Below are 15,411 nucleotides of genomic sequence, written 5' to 3' on the forward strand. Positions count from 1 at the left end.
CTGTTTTCCCACATGGAGAGAGGGAGAGATTAATATTTTTGGTTTGCAGGCACTGGATGTCTTAGGTTGGCCTTGCACTTAAAGTTTTACACCAAACTGTAACTCAACCATCAGAAGACTGTTAACAGTCAGAATTTGCTTAACTCATAAGACTTTTGATGCCACTTTGCCAATTTCCATCACGGTGTCATTAAGTAACATTATCTTGTTCAACTAAGAATAGGTAGTGCACGATCCCAGTTGTTTTGCTCAAGTTACAAAATTCTCCTGGTATTGCAGCTATACAGAGTCAGACAGCATGAATCAGACCCTTTGATCCAACTTGTCCATACCAGTTATACATTTCAATCTGACGTAGTTCCAGTTGCCAGCATTTGGCCCATATCCTTCTAAATCCTTCCTATTCATGTACCTACCCAGATGCCTTTTAAATATTGTACTCGTACCAGCCACTACCACTTTTTCTAGCAGTTCAACTTCTCAAAAAAGAAAAATATTTGCTTTTTCTAAATCTATACAAGCTGGATAGCTTGCACCAAACAGAGCCAGGCCTCCGTTCCTTGCAGGGCTTTTTTGCTAGTGTGTAGTGTTGGGACGGACCCGTAGGGTCTCGTCTCCACGTGTTCTTTGGAAGGAGAGATCACACCGGCTAGAGTTTGGAGCAAAAACACCGTTTATTACAGAATCAAGACTGGCAAACTATACAACGAATTCAAGAGCATGCAATTCGTTGGAGAAGGCGTTCTGTCTTCCTCTTCGGACCTGGAGCAGTTATACTTGGCGCTTCCTCGAGTTCCCGGTCAGGTTCCCCTCGTTCGGTTCTCTCATTGGTCGGTTCACCTGTCTGTGAAGGGATTAGTGTCTCTATTGGCTGCCCCGAGATACCTGTCCAGCTCCTGCTGTGCTGAACAATGGGTAGACATCCTGGGTTCAGCAGTTTCCGATCTTGTAATTTAAAAGTTTATTGTTTGGAAGGGTTTCTTCATTGCTATGCGTCTGGCTGTCTGGGCGTTCACAATAGTTCTCCATAGTTGAATATACAGGTATTATCATTTAACACAGGACCCGAATGAGTTTGACGTCAGCGGAGGCATTAACAAGTACTTTATCAATCAAGTGTAGTATCGGTGCGATTTACACTATCCGATAGTTACCGGTTTCCTTTATTAACAATGAGATTGTAACAGGATGATCTGAAACTGACGGACATGTTCTAATCCCCAAGGAATGTGGCCTCAGGCAGACAGTCCTGCAGTGGCTGGGTTTACTTTACATGGCTGTGTTTTAGCTGGTACCTGACAGTGTCTGCTTTACTAATGGTGCTCCCCTCCCTAGCCCCAATCTAGGTACCCCGATAGCAGATTATCCCCAACATTCCCTCCCTTGGCCTTGAAAGAGGCCACACCCCCTTATCCCGTAAGGAACACAACCCCACGAGGCGACCGGTGTCCGGTGTTGTATCGACCAGACTCACCGGTTCTAAGGAGACAGTCAGGTGGGGATGAAGGGTGCCCTGAAAAACGCACCGCTACACAATTAAGCAATAGATAGTCACAGCTGCATGCTAGGCTGAACTAATAGTTGAAGTAATTGAGGCAGTGTCTGCAGAAATAACGAAAAGCACAGGATTAGACAAGCATTGCAATAAGTCATTCAGAGCCGGCGAAATGTACGTGAGTGCGTTAGAATGAGTAAGCCATTTAGTAAACGCAAGTCTGTAGTCCAAAGACCCGGCAAATGTAAATAGGCGTTGTAGGTTTGGAAAGGGAGTAGGAACAGCTTGGTACCAGCAGTTAGGTACCCGCTAGAGATCTGAAACCCAGTGTGAAACTGTACTGTGCCCCGGTGGTCCCGTAGATCAGTATGCTCCAGAGAGCAGCAGTGCTGTCCAACCGTCTGACACGGATGCAAGCAGGCAGAAATCTCATCAAATGGAGACGAACGGAGGCCACCCGTTCCGATGTCAATGCGCGACTGTGCCTGTCTTAGGTTGTCCCTCGCCCGAGGGATCTTACCCGTCATTGGCTAACCAGTCGTGCTGCATTGAGTAATAGATGGCGACATCCATTTCACCGCCACAAGGACAGACGTGGGCAGCTCAGTAGCATGGTCAGTGGCCTCCGAGAGTGGCTGAGGCCAGTCAGGAATACTGGACAGTCCGCAAGGGCCGCTTGCGAGAACAGCAGTGTTTCGATTGCCAGGGCGCACAGTATATCTCACCCACCCGCTGTTATGGAAGGATCAATTCACATGTCCCCAATTTAGACGGGCAAAATAAATGAGTAGGGGCTCTTTGGACAACCAGGCTTCATTCAATGTACATGAAGATGAAAATTTAGTCATGAGCACAACAGGATCATATGAATTCGAAAGAAAACCATTGAGGGAGCCGACACGCCCCGGAGAGATAGCCTCTACTACGCCCGAACCCCGAGCTCATGCAACGGCGGTACTATAGCAATGAAGAAAAGAATTGGGAGGTCCCCACTCGCCCGCCCTTATCGCAACCAGCCGTAAACAAGAAACCCGGTATCATGGCTCATGACCGGAAGTCGCATTACAGCATGTATTGGATATGTCCCTGTCCGTTTGTAGGAGGTCACACACAGGCTGTCGTGTTGTCAGAGTTGGTGGCAGCGGCGTCTCCTGGTGGAGCTCAACGTATGGGGGTCCGGTTGAAAAGTAATGATACCTCATCACCTTTAAATCAGTGAGATGGGGCTGTGGGAATGCAGTAAAAAGGAGTCCCCGCATCACCAGGGTGATATATGGCGGGGTCAGTCAGGAACTATGTGACTACTATGGGAAATAAAGTGTTGTGTTGTATGGGGTCTTTGGGGTGGCATGTCTGGGAGACCGGAATGGACGGGAGGCAGTCCCCAAATTCTCCAGTCAGTACTTCTGAACATAAGGTCTGTGCTCATGTGGACTGTCAAATGCAATCAGGAAGAGTGTACTCAACCATTTGTGCAAGAGGAATGGAGGGAGCAGATATGAGAAGACAATGGTGAAAAAAAAATGAAGGCAGTCTGAAACCCATAACCTTTCTTATGAGTTGTGGACCTGTACGTGGCAGTATTGCAATGAAAAATATCTACCAGGAGGAGTCACATAAAAATAGAGTGACTCTGTGCGAGTTGGATGGAGTGGTTTCACGTAAGGGAAGGGGTACAACTTTACACAAAGGAAGTCAGAGGGATTCGTGATCTCAAATCAGAGAAAAAGGCTCCCCAGCACGGGCTGCCACAAAAAGGCAGTCGAGGCAAGGGTAGCCAGATTATACTATAGGTGTTTTAATGTTCGTCGAATTACGAAGAGGCAGAGGAAAAATGTAAAAAACGTAATCATCACACTGGTCCAGTGTCGGTGAGGTAATTGCGGGGAGCAGTCACGCAAAAGGTGTCAAGTCGCAATATTCTGACAAAGTTAAAATCAAGTGTGCGCAGACTGTGGAAGACAATTAGTAGGATAATCCGTGTCCATTTGAGCAGCAGCACTACACGGGGTAGATGAAAGTCGGGACACTGATACAAATGCAAGATAGTACGAGTGGTAGTTATGACTCGGTGGGAATGTGTGCTAGCAGCTGCAGGAGCACAGGCGCCTGTATGTTTTAAAACGCAATGTTTGAAGAGTAAAAACATTCGTCCAGGAGTTGTGTCGAAAAAATAGAGTAAGTCCCTCGAGAGGGAAGTGGGATTGGTAATAGTGAGAAGGGAACCACAATAGACTGCACAGGGGAAGGCAAACGGTACGCTTTGATAATGCACAGTAAGGGACACAAGTAGTTTCGATTAGCACACCGGGGAACTGCCGGTGCTCGGGGCGCACAACCAATGGTGTTGTCGTAGGACAATCGTTCGATGAGGCGCCCATGGAGACCGTTTAGTATAAAGGTGGAAATGATGAGGATCCCCATCAACTCTGTGGTAATAGGACAATAGAGCAGGTGAAATTCCAGTGTGTGGTTAGGGAAGACAAAGCGCAGGAGATGCCCCTAGCCTCACAGGGCGCGCAGAATAAGCGGTAAGGTAGCCGTGAACCCCCTTTAGCAAGCAGGGCGGGATTGTCGCCCCCAGACACTTGGGTAGGATATTGGAGCGATCCGCGTCTGTGAGGCAGAAAGTATTGGTAACATCAGGAAAAGCGCCTATACAATGGAGAAAGACCAATGTAGACAAAAAGGGGTTGAGCCACCAGCTAAAGGGCACAACCTTATCCTGGCGGCTATTTGCCCGCTCGAAGCGGAGTCCATGATAAACAAGGTGGATCTCTTAAGATAAGGCTGAATGAAGAGTTTAGAGAGCGGAATAAAGTACACGAAGAGTAAGGATATCAGTGAAATGGACCCATGTCGGGCCGTGTCAAGGTGGGGCTGCATGTTTCCAGCTCAGACTGCACCTCCCCATCAGGTCGTGTCTCATCGAGTGATTTTAGAGATATATTAGGTTCTGCTGACCTGGAGCAATGAGAGAAGTGGTGCGTGTAGTGGCGTATGTGTTTCCAGCCAGCTCGGTACAAGATATGATGATTATGGAGCGGGGCCGTTCTCACTGGAAGCCTCATGAGCAAAGCAAAACTCTGGGCAATTGGGAGATTTGCAGTGGTACGAAGTTGGACCAATTCCCTGAGGAGGGCTTGTTGCCCTGAATGAGGCGCAGAACGAGAGGTGCAAGGACGATCCTGGCCTAATGAAGAACCTGCTTGTGAGAGGGGCCGTGTGCTCTAGCCAAAGGAGTGTGCGCAGGTGCTGCGGGCATGTTGGAAAGGAGACAGAGAGAGAGAGAATCTCAAAAAGCTGGTCAGACAGATCAGGACAGATATTGGCTGTGTAGCAGTTTCCTACGTGAAATACATGAAGATTTGATGAATTTGGGGGAAGTAGCAGCCTTTAAAAGATACCCCTAGGAGAGGATTCATAGAGGAACCTGGTCACCCTGCCGTTCTCAGTGCGAACCTGCGCGTCGCAAAAGATATGAACAGATGAATTGGCGAGGAGTACTCGCAGTTGAGGAGACTGAAGGATTTGGGCAGGGCATGAGGGTTGGGAAGTCCTGGTAGCAAACCTCAGGGAGTATGAGAGGTGGGAAGTCCTGGTAGCAAACCTCAGGAAGCATAAGAGTTGGCAAGTCCTGGTAGCAAACCTCAGGGAGCGGAAAACTCTCTATTCAGTGAAACCCATGCAGGCTGAGTGAAAGACAAAGCTAAGACGACCTCAGATCCGGCGGTGAACATAAAGTGTGTAGGTTTGGGAGGAGACGATGAAGGGGCGTGATCACGGCGTGGGGAATGGAGAGCGGGGTGTAGGATAGGGCAGTACAATCGGCAAGAGGAGTCTGTACTAGATTCCACTGGGGAAGGTTTGGTAGTGTCTGGCAGTTACAGGTTGCATATTCAAAGCATCGGAGAGTGTAGCTTCAGCCAGGTAGACTGGCTGGCATCTTCACCCCGCATGGTTGCCAATACCCGCTTTAAAGGGTGGAAATGGCAGTGTCTGTTGCAGTGGTAGTGCTCCCCTCCCTAGCCGCAAACTTGAGGAGGGGGGGCAAGTAGCAGGAGGAAATTGCTTAAAATGAGCGTCCATAATGCTTTAGCGAAAGAAAAAGTCTGTGGACTCGGAAGAAAAGATAAAAATGGGTTCGTGAGAAGGGGCAGAAAAATTTGGAGGGCATAGATGGAAGAAGGAGTAGGTGGGCCCCCCCTCGTTCTTGGCACTTTGTGAACACGAGGGGAAAAGGGATGGCCTAAACACCCATGTCGGCGGACAAAAAGATGAGTGAGCGGCCGCGAGGAAGAGAGATGGGCCAAGCACCCTGCTGTGTGCTGAGTAGCAGGCCCTAGTTGGAGGCCTGAGGCCTGTGACCAGCGGGGGGAAAAGAGAGAGAGACAAAAATAAGTGGGTTGGGGGATATTTGGGCAGTGGGATGGCCAAACACTGGACATACAAAACATTGTAAATGAAAACGCACAGTATGGCGATACGGCAATGCGCATGTTGTTGGTCGGGACGTTATAGTTAAAAGTAAAAGGTACAACCTGTCAAACAAGATGTGGTTAGAGGCATGATTCATATCGACATCCCAGTAACTGAAGAGGACCTGTTCATCGAGTAATCCCATGGAGTAGGGCAATGACGCTTGAGAGACCCATCGGTGTAGTGGTGGCGCGGTAGTTGAGCTAATAGGGTGGCGGAACGTCCGCAGGCGAGCAGCCCCTTCTAGACTGTGCAATCCTGCCAAGAGTGAGCATTCGCGCCAAAAGCGAACGGGCACCGCCCCAACTGAGCGTTCGCGCCAAAAGTCAGCTGGCCCCCGCCCAACCTGAGCCTTCGCGCCAAAAGCAAGAAAGCCCGCCAAGAACTAAGGTGACCCGCCCAGAGAAGGGTGACCCGCCAAAACTAGGGTGAGCACGGGACACCCCGGGATTTACCGTCTTAGGATTCCACAACCGTAGTGTTATTAAAATAAAAAGCTCCACCATCCCTTCCTGCGCCCCCTCCCTACATCCAGGTATTCCTTTCTAAGTATAAGAGTAATTAAAAGTGATAGTGGGGGGACAAGTGGTATTTAATCCTAAAAATCAAGACGAGACTATGGAGAGAAATCCCAGACCGTTAAGTGATCAATCCCAAACCGCTAAGTGTAGAGAACAACACTCACGTACTCCGACACCAGTAAAACTGCTTTCGGCTGCTGGGCGGCTTCCCATGGTCCCTCTCCGTCACTCAGGCTGTCGGCGTCGGTCCACTGTACACCGAGACCTGGGATGAAACACTTGCTGCGACACCTCCGTTCGCCACGTCTGTTAAAAATCACTGCACTCACTCACTCACTCCCTCTCTCACTGGGCCAGCCCCACACTGGTTTTCATCCACATACATGCCAACCCAAGCATACTGTCGGTGTGTCCGTACTCTCGTCTCAGCCTGTCGCAGTCTCTTGTCCCCAGTTTTAGTGACATGTTTCGAGGCATTACATCCTCGCAGAAACTGACAATCTGTGTGAAATCGTAGCTTAATACCGGTTTCTATAATCCCGAATAAAGTCGGCCGTACAAAAACATGTCGTTGCTTGGTGTTCAGTAAAAAGTAAAGATTACAACCTGTTGGGAAGGATGTAATTGGAAGCATGATGTATAATCTCCTGTGTGTTGTTGTGAAAGGACAAAAGATTGATTAAAAGGCTGATAGTGAAGCAGTTTTTTAGTTGTGGGAGGACAGAAGTTACCAACCCTAAAACAAATCAATGTGAGATTGTAGGGAAGTCCCAATTGAACCAGGCACGCCACTGAGGGTTGAGTATGTGTAGCAATATCGTTTTCCACCCGAGGGATTCATTGGCGCTTGATGGCGCGCAATCAGTAGGGGGTTCTCCTAGGGCTAACATTTGCTGGGCTGAATGTTGTGGTGAGACCAGGAGAGTGTTTAAAATTTTGGTCATTAGCGCCGTATTCGTGAAGGTCTCTTTCAGTCTGGTCAATGTCAGGTCCGTCTGGGTGGGCGCTTAGTTAAACACTTGATCCAGTGCTGTGTTCTGCACTGCTACACTGTCCAATAGTGAATGGGCACGCGAGGTTACGTCTGTGCCAACCGTGAGGTGCCACCAGGGCACTCCGGGGCGCACTGTTCGAGAATGGGTCATTTTTGGTGGTCCAAAGTTCAAGTCCCCCATGACGGATCTCACCTGGTGGGTACCGCTTTAAAAACAGTGCGTCTTTCAAAAGCCTGACCTTCGCGTGGCAGATCTCTGCTCTTAACAACCGGTCTAAGGCAGACGCCTGTGCAGGTAAACCCTATCCCGGAGATGAGATCCGCCCTCTGTCCCCTTAGGATGCTAGCAGCGAGTGTGTCTATCGATAGTTGTCAGAGTTAAAGTGCTTATTAAAAAGAGAAAGGATCCAATCAGTCAAGTGCGGTCAGCGCTGTCTTAATTAATTTCAAAAAGCGTCCAGGCTCCGTAAGCCACGCTGTACCTTAACTCAGAAAGCTGCGTCCAGGATCCGAAATCCACGCATTAACTTAACTCAAAAACCGCGTCCAGGATCCGAAATCCACGCGTAAAACTCAACTGAAGAAACTGCGTCCATGATCCGAAATCCACGCATTAACAACTCAAAAACCGCGTCCAGGATCCGAACTCAAAAAACTGCGTCCAGGATCCGAAATCCACGCATTAACTTAACTCAAAAACCGCGTCCAGGATCCGAAATCCACGTGTAAAACTCAACTCAAAAAACTGCGTCCAGGATCCGAAATCCACGCATTAACTTAACTCAAAAACCGCATCCAGGATCCGAACTCAAAAAACTGCGTCCAGGATCCGAAATCCACGCATTAACTTAACTCAAAAACTGCGTCCAGGATCCGAAATCCACGCATTAACTTAACTCAAAAACCGCGTCCAGGATCCGAAATCCACGCGTAAAACTCAACTCAAAAAACTGCGTCCAGGATCCGAAATCCACGCATTAACTTAACTCAAAAACCGTGTCCAGGATCCGAAATCCACGCGTAAAACTCAACTCAAAAAACTGCGTCCAGGATCCGAAATCCACGCATTAACTTAACTCAAAAACTGCGTCCAGGATCCGAAATCCACGCATTAACTTAAGGCTAGCCATGGATCAATTAGTCACTTCAGTACCGCGAAAACAGGCAGGTATTAGTGAAGAAGTGAGAAAATAGCTTACCAGTATGGACTCTGCAACGTTGCTGCCAAACTGATTTAAAAGTACTGTTTGTGTTGGTGAGGATCAGGGAGCAGACAAAGACTGACTAACTAAAAAATTTACCTACTGGAAGTCTTTGCTTTAACAGGCGCTTCCTCCCCTTTTGAAAGTTCGGCCGAAAGTTTGTCTGCCCTCTGGTCCGCCAACGTGGCCAACTTGCGGTCGTCTCTTTCCCTTCCCACATTCAGGCTCACCAGCTGTTGGGACAGACCCGTAGGGTCTCGTCTCCACGTGTTCTTTGGAAGGAGAGATCACACCGGCTAGAGTTTGGAGCAAAAACACCGTTTATTACAGAATCAAGACTGGCAAACTATACAACGAATTCAAGAGCATGCAATTCGTTGGAGAAGGCGTTCTGTCTTCCTCTTCGGACCTGGAGCAGTTATACTTCGCGCTTCCTCGAGTTCCCGGTCAGGTTCCCCTCATTCGGTTCTCTCATTGGTCGGTTCACCTATCTGTGAAGGGATTAGTGTCTCTATTGGCTGCCCCGAGATACCTGTCCAGCTCCTGCTGTGCTGAACAATGGGTAGACATCCTGGGTTCAGCAGTTTCCGATCTTGTAATTTAAAAGTTTATTGTTTGGAAGGGTTTCCTCATTGCTATGCGTCTGGCTGTCTGGGCGTTCACAATAGTTCTCCATAGTTGAATATACAGGTATTATCATTTAACACAGGACCCGAATGAGTTTGACGTCAGCGGAGGCATTGACAAGTACTTTATCAATCAAGTGTAGTATCGGTGCGATTTACACTATCCGATAGTTACCGGTTTCCTTTATTAACAATGAGATTGTAACAGGATGATCTGAAACTGACGAACATGTTCTAATCCCCAAGGAATGTGGCCTCAGGCAGACAGTCCTACAGTGGCTGGGTTTACTTTACATGGCTGTGTTTTAGCTGGTACCTGACAGTGCTTTAATAATGGTGCTCCCCTCCCTAGCCCCAATGTAGGTACCCCGATAGCAGATTATCCCCAACAGTAGGGGAGACTTTAAAATAAATCAGGTGGTTTGTGGGAGCCAGGAGAGAATATTAAACAGGAATACTAAGATGCACAAGAAATTGGGAAAGACAACGCCACAACAAAATAGTAGGGTAATAGGCAAAGTTGAAAAAGGGGGGAAATCAAAACATTCTAAACCAAGGTTCCATTGCGAATATGTGACGGTACAGAGATTGCTGAGTTATTGGTGCAGACTGCCATGTGGATTTATAATGTTGTGGATACCATTATGACAGCAGGCCAAAATGAATTAGCCTCTCTATCACTGGATGTGCAGCATATTGAATATTTTAATTGCACTGATGCATTGCCCTATTGCTCCTAACTAGACTTCTAAGAATAATATCAGACACCACGTGTATAACTTATACAGAAATTAACATATTGTTAATATATATTCGCGGTCTAGTGATATTTTGATTGAAATATTAATCCAGAGACCCAGCTAATGTTCTGGGGTGCTGAATCCCACCGTGGCCGCTGGTAGAATTTGAATTCAATAAATATCTAGAATTAAGAGTCTAATAATGACCATGAATCCATTGTCGATTGTCAGGAAAAACACAGCTGGTTCACTTATGTCCTTTAGGGAAGGAAACTGCCATCCTTACTTGGTCTGGCCTACATGTGACTCCAGGCCCACAGCAATGTGGTTGACTCTTAACAATTAAGGATGGGCAATAAATGCTGGCCAAGCTAGCAGTGCCCTCATCCCATGAATGAATAAAAAATGTATCTTTCACCAAGCAAAGCTAAACAAATATACACTCTAATTAAGGTCTATGATTTAAACCCAATCTTCTTTGATCATTACCTCCAGACTCACATAGATGGACACAGTTAAGGGATACATTTAAAAGAAAATAAAAAAATTGTAATTCACCAGTTTGATAACCATTTCAATGGTGAGTACCAGTTCTTCAGGGAATCTTTGAAAAATGTTATATTACAGGCACATAGGAATGCATCTTACTTGATTTCTGAAGTCTCCAGTCAATGCAATCAGCTTCCAGCAGACTCTAAGAAATATTCACATGTTTCCTAGGAATTGAGATTCTTTTTCAGAAAATTCAACAATTCTTTAATTGGATATAAAAATCGAGGGAGTAAAACTCTGGAGTCTTTCTCTGTCCAAACATCCAGCTCAATCTATGGTTTCGCTTTTTTTTCCAATATTCTCTGTTGTTTGCTGGCCAGAACCTGCCTTGTCTTCATTGACCAATGCAACATCCAACCAGCAGTCAGTCCTTGAGCATACCACATCCTGGTAACAAAACGTTTGCAGAGTTCTTAGAATGTTAATCTGCATTTATCTTTCTAAGCCAGTTCCAATACCAATGCTTCAGTTTATGCTTTTTAATGAAGCTGTATTCGATGTTGAAAATTTGATTCTCAAATTAAGCTCTCAGACCCAAATCAAAAATGAGAAAATAAAGAAAAAACAATGATGGTCTCAACAATACAAGGCATTCAGGAACAGAGTTCAAGGACAGAATAATTTTGGATAGAGCTAAGGAGCAAAAGGTGCAATGACATTGTTCAGTGTAGCCTATAAGCTACTAAATACTGGGAAAGATGTACAGGAACTAATCTTCAAGGAAATTATGAGAGGTACAAACATTATAGAGTTGTTAGAATAGAGGACTTAATCATCTGAATGTAGACTGTAGAGTGGTAGTGTAAAGGGCAGAGGGGGCAAGTGTTCATGTTCATGATCAGGAGAAGATCATGTTCAGGAGAATTTTTGACTGTAGTATATAGTCCAGATGACATGAATGCAGGCATTATTCCTAGTTCTTGAGAAAGAGATGGGTCAAGTAGACCAAGTGTCAGTTAGGGAACATTTAGGGAACTGATCCTTGTATTATAAGATTTAGGATGATGATGCAAAAGAACAATGGATAATTCAGGGTAAGAAAAATTAACTGGGAAAACAGCACACATCAATGTGAAAGGAAAGGAGCTTGGCCAAATAGACTGGAGCCAAAGGGTGGTGGGAGCAGTTGCAGCAGAGTAATGGACTTCCTTCAAAGAGGAGATGATTCAGCTACTGTCAAAGTGTATTCCCTCAGAAAGGTAGAGTTCTCTGGATGAAAATTGATGTAGGAATTAAGATAAAGAAGAGCGAGTGCATTTATGATAAAGGGTTGGGTAATAAATATGCTGAGGACTAGGCTGAAAATAGAAGGTTCAGAAGCATTTTTAACTATGCAGGGAAAAATATACATTATGAGGCAACAAGTGAGGTCTGATAACTGAACGGACCCCATTATACTTTGGCAGAAAGACCTTAGATGGTGGTCTTTCCCCACTGCATCTTGGCAGCAGCTGCCCCAAGCTTTAGTGCATTCCTCAGTGCAATAATGCAGGGCCTTGGAATGTGCTGGTCTGCAACACGTGGTTGAGGTCAACTCTTTACAGAGGAACCTCGATTATCCAAATATCGGATTATGCGAAGGAGATCTCAAGGTCCCAATAGAAACATTATATCAAAGACATGTTTCCAACACTGATTGCATCTTTTGTTTACAGTGATTAAAAGTGAACTCGTCTTACTGAAATGCTGCCGAGTACAGTCCTGCACTGATGGGAGCCCAGGCACCACCTCCACATGACTGACCGCCCGCAGTCTCTCCCTCGCACCCCCTCCCCTCACACACACTTTCCCTAGAGTTCTACACAGGCACGTACCCTGAAACCACCCCCCCCCCCCCCCTTTCCCCAGATAATCTCTCCAACATTGTCCTGTACAGGGCAAAGGTGGAACCCGTCAAAAAGTTGTAGTAAAATGTGTTGTTTGGAGACTCATCCCTCAAAAGGCAGCAACAGCAGTCTTGTTGGTGTCCAGTACAACTGCCAGGGAGACGGGGCAGGATGCACGAGGATGTGGGGTGGACAGGGGGCAGTGTTGGACTGGTTTGGGGGAAACAGGCGTGCGGGGGGGGGGGGTGCTCCTGCCTAGTCTCCTGAACAGGGTGTGGACTTAACAGAAAATTCCGAGCCCCAGCGGAAAGGCATTGAGTCAATTAACTGAATAATCAATTATTCGAACGAAATAGTACCTGCCCATCTCGTTCGGATAATTGAGGTTCCTCTGTACTCTAGAAGGCCAACATGTTTCAGGTAGACCAATGAGCATCTTTCACCGAGTTGATGGTCGTCCAAGCGCAGTCAATGTGTGTCTTGGAGTGTGTCCCGGGAAACAGGCTGCAGAGTCCTACATCACAGAACTGCTTGGAACGAAAGTTAACAAAAACCACTGCATCTTCCTTCAAACCTTCTTTGTAAAGGTGCATTCCAGACAGAGGTGTGTGACAGTCTCTCCGCTCAGCTGCTTGGAGGGAAGTGAGCAGTTCTGGAGAGAGTCCAGACTACATGAAGAATCTTATAGGAAATGCCCTTCTCACCACTACCAAACTATGTCTTGGCGATTGTTAGAAAGCTCTGAATGAGGCAGATTTTTAATCTTTATGTATATCCATTGTCACAAATGTAGTTTGGTTCTGTATAATAAAATATCAAGGAAACAAAAACATTGGAGTTTGACTCTAGCCAACTAACCGAAGACATCTCTTACACATACAAGGTGAAATTTACATGCATGTGAGGCACCAGGAGGCTCCGAATTGACCCCCATTTAACTTCGGCTGGTAAACCTCTGGCAATATGATGCAGATTAAATGGGAAATAACACATAATCACCAGCACAGGGAAGAATGTCCGGCCCCTGGGTTGTGTATTGGCTGTCACTCTATTTAGAGTCATAGAGATGTACAGCAAGGAAACAGACCCTTCGGTCCAACTTGTCCATGCCGATCAGATATCTTAACCCAATTTAGTCCCACCTACCAGCATATGGCCCATATCCCTCTAAACCCTTCGTATTCATATACCCATCCAAATGCCTTTTACATGTTGCAAATGTACTAGCCTCCACCACATCCTCTGGCAGCTCATTCCATACATGTACCACCCTCTGCTTGAAAAAATTGCCCCTTAAGTCCCTTTTATATCTTCACCCTCTCATCCTAAACCTATGCCCTCTAGTTCTGGATACCCCCATCCCAGGGAAAAGACTTTGTCTATTTATCCTATCTATGCACCTCATGATTTTATAAACCTCTATAAGGTCACCCCTCAGCATCTGATGCTTAAGGGAAAACAGCCCAACCTGTTCAGCCTCTCGCTATAGCTCAAATCCTCCAACCCTGGCAACATCCTTGTAAATCTTTTCCGAACCCTTTCAAGTTTCACAACATCCTTCCAATCGGAAGGAGACCAGAATTGCATGCAATATTCCAACAGTAGCCTAACCAATGTCCTCCCAACTCCTGTACTCAATATACTCTGTCCAGGAAGGGAAAGCATGCCAAACACCTTCACTATCCTATCTACCTGTGCCTCTACTTTCAAGGTGCTATGAACCTGCACTCCAAGGTCTCCTTGTTCGGCAACACTCTCTAGGACCTTACCATTAAGTGTATAAGTCCTGCTAAGATTTGCTTTCCCAAATGTAGCACCTCACATTTATCTAAATTAAACTCCATCTGCCACTTCTCAGCCCATTGGCCCATCTGATCAAGATCCCATTGTAATCAGAAGTAACCTTCTTCACTGTCCGCTACACCTCCGATTTTGATGTCATCTGCAAATTTACTAACTTTACAGCGATACAAGAACATTTAATTTATTTAAATTCATATTTAGGCTTCCACAGTAAAGCTATAAAATTACCGTCACTTTTCATTTCCCAAATAAAGCTCCATTGTCTCTATCAATGATGCACCACCTTTCAGGATTTTCTGTACTTTCATTCAAGGATACACTCTGGACACGCCCTGATCCTTTTAATAAATTCAAGATTAGAATGGTGCTGGAAAAGCACAGCAGGCCAGGCAGCATCCGAGGAGCAGGAATGATTCAACTTTCCTGAAAAAGGGCTTTTGCATGAAACATCGATTTTCTTGCTCCTCGGATGCTGCCTGACCTGCTGTGCTTTTCCAGCACCACGCTAATCTTGACTTTAATCTCCAGCATCTGCAGTACTCACTTTCGCCTTTTAATAAACTACCGATGCACCGAAAAATTTGACGACATTCTGTGCAAGGAAACCAGAAGGAACAATGAGTGTGTGCATATCTATATATTATATATCTTCCTATATGAAGTTGACTTTTTAATTTTATAATAACATCAACGAACGTCGTTAAACAAAGTTTTAAAAAAGTTATGAACATGTAAGGCCGATTCACAAAATAAAAATGAATACGCCCTCCGGTGTTTGCTTTAGGGTGGACATAACCATGACATCACTTTCACAGTAGGTATTTTGAGTGATTTTACAGGTATTATGTGAAGAATCAGTTCCGGGCATGATTAATGTCCATGTCACTCTTTATCCTTTCCGAGGGAGTCATTTACTTGAGTCTGAAACAATGACCAGTCACTCAACTGTTTTCCAATTAACCCCGGCGCTCTAGTTGCCTGAGAGTTTCATGTGGAATATAGTGACATTTTCCAGCAAATAAAGTTTCGACTTCATACTTGCAGTAAATCAAAAGGAAGATACAGCGAATGCGGGAGATTTGAAATACAAACGAAGTACTGGAGAAGCTCAGGTCAGGCAGCATCCAAGGAGCAGGAGAGTCGACGTTTCCTTCCTGAAGAAGGGCTCACGCC

Source organism: Hemiscyllium ocellatum, chromosome 10, assembly GCF_020745735.1.
Source record: "Hemiscyllium ocellatum isolate sHemOce1 chromosome 10, sHemOce1.pat.X.cur, whole genome shotgun sequence".
Lineage (NCBI taxonomy): Eukaryota > Metazoa > Chordata > Chondrichthyes > Orectolobiformes > Hemiscylliidae > Hemiscyllium > Hemiscyllium ocellatum.